This window comes from Hippoglossus hippoglossus, chromosome 22 (assembly GCF_009819705.1).
Source record: "Hippoglossus hippoglossus isolate fHipHip1 chromosome 22, fHipHip1.pri, whole genome shotgun sequence".
Lineage (NCBI taxonomy): Eukaryota > Metazoa > Chordata > Actinopteri > Pleuronectiformes > Pleuronectidae > Hippoglossus > Hippoglossus hippoglossus.
The window spans coordinates 21,642,939-21,652,435 of NC_047172.1; positions in this window are offsets into that span (position 1 = coordinate 21,642,939).

Here is a 9,497-nt window from a genome sequence, read left to right on the forward strand (position 1 = left end):
ACTCTCCTGCATCTCATCTACCTCATCAACGCCAGCACTCAAACCCCCAGACCTTGCCGTCACTCTTCGCTGGATTGTTTTGTCCACTTAGTGGTACAGTTTTGCTCTCTGGCTCAGTTGGAGAATTTGTTTTCGCTGTAACCTGTGGTTTCCCTCGTCTGCTCTCCAGTTCACATCCACTTGCTGCAGCCTGCTCACCTGCCTGCCAGCTCTCTAATCTTCACTCCTCAGCAAGGAGCAATTTCGTTAGTTTTTTTTTACTAAAAACTGAGGTGTCTGCGTTTGAGTCCAGCCTTTTGCTATATCGTAACACAGATCACATAAGCACATAAACTATAACTGGCTGCTGGCTCATGCTTAATATTTAATCTACATATCTCATACACACAAAAGATCATATTTCCCAAAATAATCCTTTAACCATATCTAGTTGCCCTGAGTTGAATTAGCGACGGTAAAAACTATTGACATTAAACATTTTGTTGTAGATGAAAATGTGTTATTTAAATAATGCATATCCAATTTAAAATCTTTGCTATATATGCTGACATAGTTTAGTGCAAACCGTTTTCATTTGTTGTGCTGCCAGAGCTGAGGATTCCTATTTTGTACCAACTATAGTTTTTTGCTTTTTTTAAACAAGTGCAACCTAAAGTTGCTGTGATGTAACGTATTGCAATTTTACAATTTTTTTTTTTTTTACCTTTACACAAAGGCAAGCATATTTAATGTATTTATAGCAGCCTACAACATGCAGGCATCTGCTTCTGAAGTTGCTGGTTCCTTTTCCGTCTGCTTGTAAACAAATGTGTGTACCATAGTGCATAGAGAATTTTAAACCACAACAGTGAATTATGCCTTCAACCTGTAGGGGGAGTCTGAGTGTAGTTGTGAGCAAATCCTCCATTCTGTTGCTTCAATATCACTATCAAACTCATACATCCATATATTCAGGCTTTTTTTCCTACAAACTGCCAATGTTCCTCACAGTATTTGCTTTAAAGTCAACCTTTCTCTCTCCACCCCTACAAAGTATAAAAATCCTCATAATTTCCTCTCTCCTCTTTTAGTTCATGGCCCTTAGACCCCTGGGAGACAATTATAAATCACAAGACTTCACCTGATTGCTCTTTAATTAGCTCCCCTGAGTCAGGCTCTGGTTGAATGAGACATACGTACGTATACACAGTCACCACAAGTCATCAGTAGCCAGTCTGAGTGGCTGTGCAGGACAATAGACGCCTGATTTCGAGGTCGGAAGCATTTATTTGTGATGTCTCACAATTGGCACATTTCTCCCTTCACTTCTACCTAAAGGAGTTATTTTCTCTAGCGACTTGATTTGGATTGAATTAGCTGTGATGAATGGGGAAATATGCCATGGTCCGCCGTGCTGTCATGGTACACTTTTCAGCTCCTTTAACGTAGACAAATGTAAATCCTCTCCATAAATCCTTTAGTGGCCGAGCTAAAAGGTTTTCCAACTGATCAAGCAAGCAATTGAGACACGTAGTAGGAAGAGTAATCACACAACACAGGTCAAATTCCACAGTCTGAAAATGATTGATGCCATTCCGTTTTATTCCAAATAAGAACGAATAGCAGAAGGTTCAGAAACTTCTAATGAACAGTGGTGAGTGCAGCATCAATCTGTTCTCTACCTCCGACCCAGGCATGTTAATCACTGTACACACGCTCAGTGATGTCTTCCTCTCGCACTGTTTTCTAACTTGCTTTGTGAAAGTTTGCACATATATATTTCTGCCACGCAGTTCATTGGAGCATAGTTTGCTAGCTGATTGAGACAGATGTGTCGTAGGATGAGGGGAAAAACTAATAACCCCCTTATCTGGGCCACGCTGAAAGAATAAGTGGCTATTCATGTATTTATTCTAATATACACGTATCCAGCCATTCACTGCATCTGAATTTGCTTCCATATTGCACGGTGATAAATTTGTCTTTAAGGTTAACATAATTTCTATATGATATAAATGTTGCTCACTCTGATGGAGAAACCAGGTGCTTGAATAAATTAAAGAATCTTTATCTTTTTCTGCCTCCCACCAAGTATGAGACACAATAACACTAACTAGGTTTGTGTGTGTTACTTTTGTAGTTTAACCTATAATGAGACAGCAACTTCCTCCAAAATGTCTTTCTATGTCGAGAAGTTAAGCAGCCACAGTTAAAAAATAAAAGCAACCACAGGACTTACAGTCAGAAACCACTATGGGGCTGATAAATTCAAATTTTGACTTTTTGATGGCTGTAGATTAAGAATTATTATATAAGATTAATAAAGTTATCAGAGCTCATCCTGTTGGAAACATGAATGGCTGTTCCAAACTTCATGGCAGTAAATATCCAGAGAAAATATTTAATTTGGAACTAAATAGATTTACAAATACTATATCATAAAATATACACCACATTACAAGACATTATCCCAGTAACATTTTGTATAATTGATCAAACAATAATACATTGACAATCCTAACTGCATGAATTACTGGTACTAGTTCTGAAATACATTTTTCCTTGTGTATATGTGAATGAAAACAACTATAATTTGATCAAATACTGTATAATCAGTTTATCAGTTTGACTCCCAAACTTGTGATACTGTAGTGGCTTCTTGTTCACATTGCTAATTGGTTCTGATTGGACTAATTATGTTTCCAAGCAACCAAATGACTGGCTTGTATTTATTAAGAATTTAAAGGGACACATAGTGATAGATTTGTGAACATGTGGTGCTGCGTCATTACGACACACTGTTTGGGTACCATGACTATCTGTCAATTTAATGTCACTGATATTTTTATGTAATAAATTTAAAACATGTGTGATGGTTATTATGATAATTGTACATACAGACAAATTAAAGTGAAAACTGTGCAGCAACCCGGTGTCTCAATGCAGTTCATCGCTGGGGACTAAAGACACATCTGTGCATCTAAATCACTATTTCTGGATCTTTCAATTTATCTGTTGCTACCCTCGTAGAGTAAAAGAAATTGGTCTGTTGGAAGCATTCTGTTTTCACAAGGCAGACATCAGACAGAAGGTGACAATTTGCCTACTGCCGAAGTTGCTGCAGCTGTTAGGATGAGTAACCATGAAGTCATTGTAGTAATGCTCATTTCATTGTACGTAAAAGTAATTTGGAGAATGTAGAGTGACAGACGACACCTCTATTTAAAGTGTTTTTACAAAATTTAACTTTTGACATTTATCTAGTATTTGAAATATATCTAGTATCTAGTTTATGAGTAAAGGTGTATTTTCACAAAAGATGTGAAGAATTACTAAAAACGTGGTTGTTGTCTTTTATACTTTTGTATGTTTGGTCTGTACTGTATGTCTGTAAGTGTGTGATGTTTGTTTTTGGTCTGTGTGATGAAAATTTTATATACATATATATATATATATATATATATACATAAAGAATTACTAAAATCTAATATCACTTTACACAAAACTTTGGATAAAATTTAAGCCTTAGTATGAGGAAAGCTGGGATTATTCTTTAAAAAAATTGATAAAATACATGGGTATCATACTACTGTAGTACTATATATGCAAGTGGTCTGGTCAGCCAAACATCTAAGTGCAACATGTGTTGCACTTAGATGAGAAAACACAATATGTTGGTTTCTCCTTTAACTTGTCCATATACAGTAGGTCAGTGTACATAGGGAGCTGTGAGGAGCATATGAATCAAACAAACGCAAACCAAATTATAAGTGACAGGAGAGCACGAGTCATTTCTCCTCTGACTGCTTGAGTAGGGTTGAAATTGAAAACCTTGATTCCAATTACTGTAGGCTGTGTGTGTGGTTGTGTGGGTGTGTGTGTGTGTGTGTGCCTGTGCATGTGTGTGTTTCACCAGGAGCTTTCATGCCCCAGGACAGTGAACCAATTAATCTAGCCCATAATAGACCATATGCTAGTGGATTATTTTACTGATTGGAAGGTTCAGACACCAGCGGTTAATTAGCTTTCAAGAGTTCGACGGACGCACATATCTCTTAATTCCCTAATTAAATTTTCATTCCTGATACAATTATCAAACGGACCAATTATTGATTGACTGTAGGTGTGCTGACATTTAACAGAAAGCGTGTTTTCCGCCGTCCTGCCACTCACTACACACCCTTTTTTCCTACTGGAGAGAGGACAACGTACCAGCTGCTCCTGCCTGTGTCCACAAACTAATAAATAAAGTAACATGAGGATAGGGTCCCACAGTGTGTGAGCAGAGGAGCAGACAGGGAGTCCAACGCAGTGATGGGAACTAATTGGAGGCGACAGTGAGCTGATAGGCTGACATGATCCGGGTCATTGTATCACTGGTAGCCTTCATCACTCACCGCTGTCCTGACATGCAATGTCTGAATGAGAAATACGTTGGAGAATATGTACTTTTAATTTGGCTGGGAAAATTCTGTCGGCTTGAATTTCGGTTATTGTCATTTAAAATGTCAATATTTGCAATATCACAGTCTACAGATTGTCATGTTTTCCAAACTGCTGCTAAACACTGCAGGATGTATAACTCACAGTCCCTCTCCAAACATTATCATTTGTTCACCTCAAACTGCTGTACCTGTTACTCTTCTTTACTAATTATCTGTCTAACTGTAATGCTGCTATCACATTGCTTTAATCATTTAATTAGGCTTCTGTTTTAAAACGTTAGATGACATTTTAAATGAAAGATATGTCAGTTTCACATCTTTAAAACCTTATAAGTACCGTACAGTAATGATAATTATATGATTTAATACCACTGCTGTCTTATTGATTAATTAATTCTTCTTGCAGGTTATGCATTTGGATGTGTTTCCCATTCAACATAAGAAAACAAACATGTATCATGTTTTTGCTTTAAAAGGAAAAACATTGGATCTTAATTTGAGCCCTGAGGAACCCCAGGGCATACCATCTCTTGCTGAGAGGTTATTTATCAGTGTGACATCTAGTTTATCACTTCCGTCTTCATCTACTTTCAATTTAGCTGCTTGACCTTTTTACTCATGTCTCTGCATTTTAAACCTGATTTTCTGCACCTATGTGCCAGATGTTGCAGTTGTGCATCTACTTCCCATCACAGTAATAGGTCTTGAATACACAGGCCTGAGCCAGAGTTTAATTTTCACCTGGTCATCTCAGGGTCTACTATTTCCTTATTCCCACCTGCTTTGAATTTACCACCATTTATCTGACTTTTGATCTCTGTCTAACTGAACTGGCGGTTTGTTGACCTGACCACATCTGTCTAGTTCCTGCCTGCCTTGTGGAATCAGATACATGTTTAGATACTATCAAGGTGACTGAATTCTGGCTATTATTTTTTTTCAGTTGTGTTGTCGTGATTAAAAAACAATTACCAACAAAGTCACATTATATCGTCTTTCATTGGGCTTTATAGTTATTGCACCAGTATGGAAGGATTATAATATTAATGAAACTGTATTAATATATGTCATATTTAGGATTCTAGGCGTTGTCACCTCCTTGTAAAAAGTATTTATGGGTATTGACATTTTCTTTTGATTTCTACAGCACTGTTAACACTCTTGTAACATAAGGATTTATGATAGCAATCATAAAGAATAGAGTAAGTTTTTAAATAGAAAGCGTGAATTTGTTCTCATGAGACAATATTTAACATATCACTGTGTGTGGGTTATGTGAACATTGTAATAAAACATGTTTAGCAGTGTTCATTTACAGCAGCATGATCTATGTCAGTCCATTAAAGTGCATTTAATTAAAACTTTTAATTCAACATTATGAAGAATCCAGTACCGTATGAACAAGGGTCATTCCAGTTCTGTCACATTATTTCTAATACTTTTTTCAGCACAGTAATGAAGCAAGTTAGAAAAGTAATTGTAAATGTAAAGCCCTCTCTGTTCCCTTGTGCTGTATTGTTGTATGAGATTAGGTAAACAGCCCAGAATAGGACGGGCAGCAGCGAGGGATGAGATTGGACTGTTAATGATCTCCTGAAAGGGACTGAGTCTGGCAGATGAAAAAGAGCTAATTACATTTCCCATAGCAGTGATGTGGAACTGAGGAGAGATTGGAAAATTAAGAAATGACACTTTACAACACTGCAAGATTTCATAGCAAACCAGTTCCCGGCCACACCCTTACATTGTGAGCATTGCTGTGCGGAAGGAAATGTTTGCCCTGGAAGAATTGCATTTTCCAATTCTGGCTGTCCTGAAGCTCTGGCCCTGCAGTTACTTATTGCATTACTTTCTTTCTCCTGGACGAATAACATCTCTTTGTTTGGTGCCTCACAATTTATCCAGAAATACAATTGGCAACATTTGACTTGTGTGTGAGCTCTGCTGTTGTGATTACTAGGTTGGGCTTCAAAAACATAATGCTATTCTTCTTCTTTCATGAGTTATTATGATTTCAGTAATCGTTTTGTTATAGACAAATCTCCATCAGGTTTTGATCAGATCCCCAAAATCAGTGGGAACCAACCTTTTTAAACTCAAGATCCCTGACCTTGGTCTTGGTGAAAGGCAAGATCTACCTATTGAAGCACTGAGAAAGAAAGGATTTTTACTATTAGGGCCCGAGCACCTCCGGTGGGAGGCCCTATTGTATTTCGAAGTATTTGTATTTCCCTTTTGGGGCTTTTTCAGGGCCTAGACATGCTCAAATTGTTACCAAAGTTTGCTGGGAATTCAAAACCCCAAAAAGTAATTGTATTCTGGAGTAATTTGAAATGGGCGTGGAAAAATGGCTCAACAGCGCCATCTAAGGAAAAGCCCCTCAGTTAGCTTTCACCGATCTTCACAAAAATGGTAGCCCAGGTGTATCATGACCAGACAAACAAAAGGGGTTAGGGTTAGGGGAAGTGACATGTTTTATACTTTGATGAACTGCTCCTGGCTGCTTTACAATAAACAGCTCAAAAGACCTCAGTCAAGTCATTGGATCATGGTCAGAATTGTGACATTTCCTCAAACCGTGTAAACATTGAGGTGCAGCTAAGGATCATATGTTGTCATAACTCCACTGTGCATTGTCCTATCACCGCCAAACTTCTGTCTCATGATCAGAGACCAAGCCTGAACAGCCCTATGTGTCAATATTTCCTCAGTGTCATAGCGCCACCTACTGATTCGCCATGAAACAGGAAGTACTTTGTAAATCTACTCTGCTCTATCCATCGCGTGACGGACGCAGGAAGTGAAGCGTTACTCCTTGCCGCAGTGCGCAAAACGCATGCAACGCGGAGACGTGCGCTTGGTCATTGATCGCTCTCTCCACTAACCGCAACAGGCTTACGTAGCCCTAGTTGTATTTGAATTACATGAAATGCTTTGGTCCAACTTTCAAATTGATGCAACCAAGAAAACAATGTAACTGGCATATCATACAGGCCTGTCTTGCTTTAAGAACTTTACAACACACCTTCAATTCTAAGTTCCTTAATTCTAACACCCAAAAAAGACCACCAATGTGTATCTTGCTCAATGCTCTTTAATAAGTGTTATGCTATTTAAATCCACCATGGAAGTTTTATTTTCAACTGCATTTGTTTGTTGTTTGTTTGAGGGATTAGACACAAACTACTCAACCGATGCCCTCGAAGTTTTGAGGAGGGTGGGGCATGACCCACAGAAGATCCCAATAAATTTGGTGTAGATCCAGGATTTTATTCCCCCACTTTTTTTAACGTTGTATAATTGGAGGTTTTTCAACAATTTCATTGATTTCTCAAAGAATATTTCATGGGTCTTGATGATAAAATCAAGTATGTTTGGGGACTGATATTTTTGAGTGTGTACTATTTGGTGCAGATTTAAAAATAAAAATCCAGATCTAGTGAATTTAAATGTTGTTTCGTTACTCCTTGGTGGAGGTATGTGCCCTTCTGAGTGCCATTATATTAACAATATATGATGAGGCAGCGTCTGAGTGCTTAATAATAACATTATATATATATATATTAACACATACTTTCAGTAAATGTTCGTCCAATTTCAGTGTATTTTCCTTTTTTTCCCAGCCATCTCAGGGATTTAATCAACTCAAGCCTCACAGCTAAGCTAAAGTTGTCTGTGTGTCACACTGGCCCCACAGCCTGTGCCACGTCCTTCTCTTTCATAGAGTTGGGAGCTAATGCTGAGGGTCCGGCCAATACCTGCAGCTGGAAAGCCACTTTGGACTGTTCCCCTTAAGGCATAATTTCAAAAGAAGAAAAGAAAAGTAGCCGTGGGTAGATGGGCCTTGGGTCACGCTGAGCTCTGAACATCTGTTCCCTCTACAGGAGTGGCTTGATCCATTATATCAGAGGGGGGAAATAATGGAGCCTGGGGAGGGCTGCTGGCCCTGTCGGAGGGCGGGTCTTAGACAATGAGAAGGCTCCGCAGGATTTAGTTGACCTTTGCTTGGCTTTGTCGGAGAATGCAGGCTCAAGCAAAAAACACAACCTCTCCGAAGAGTTTCGTGGAGATGATTGTTGGTGAGATGAGCAATGCAGACAAAATAAAATGAGCTCATCTGATCCAAATTAATCACCACATTTGCATCCTAGCAGAAGTCCCCATGATTAAAGTGCATCACTTCTCTTAAAATCCTCTAAAATCAAGAAGGGGGATACGGCATCTGGAAACCAGTTGTGACCCGACACACTTTGACTGAAATTCATGCAAAATGTTCTGTTTGGACCAGAGTGGTGGAGGCTAGAATCGTCTTATAACATAGGACAAGATAGTGAGTGTCCCTTGTACGTGTGTGGGTCTTCCACACTAGTTTCATGATAAGTTTCCAAACACCACCAGATGTCAGGAGATGTTTGCGACCACCATGGATGTGGGACATGACATCAATTGGCTCCCTATAATCGCATTGGGTATTTCAGCCTTCTATTCACAAGACACCCTCTGCTATGGCAGGCCAACCACAGGCTGGTCAGACCTGGATGTGTGTATCCCTAACATCTTGGGGCCCATGCAGTCAGGGTCTCTCCTTCTGATCCAGAGCAACTGGCAGCAGCGTTCTGCAGTTCGGGATTTGTTTCTTTTATGGTCTGGTGCATAGATGTCCGTGGATGGCTCCTCGAGCAACCTGATAGTGGATGTTGTAATAAGCTCCTGCAGCCTTTCCAGTCATGTTGTGTTGTGTCAGGTGCCAACTACAAAGATGCTAAGTGAATTAATGTTCAGTCTGTAAGAAAGTCACACATAAAGAGGAATGTTTGAGTCCTACTGGACAAACATTACTTTATCATTAGTCTTTGATGAGGACTTTTGTGAACACTGTTAGAATTTTGGCTTTACCGAGGTTTGACAAATGACCACTTTCCAAGAAATGCCAACATTTAGCCTAACAGTTAATATGAAGACTAGCTTGATGTGTAATGCAATATTATATTGATCACAAAAACTCAAGAGTCATCAGTAAAATGTAATAACTAAACAAAAGCACACAGGGTTGACACGGTCTGTGGTGAGATT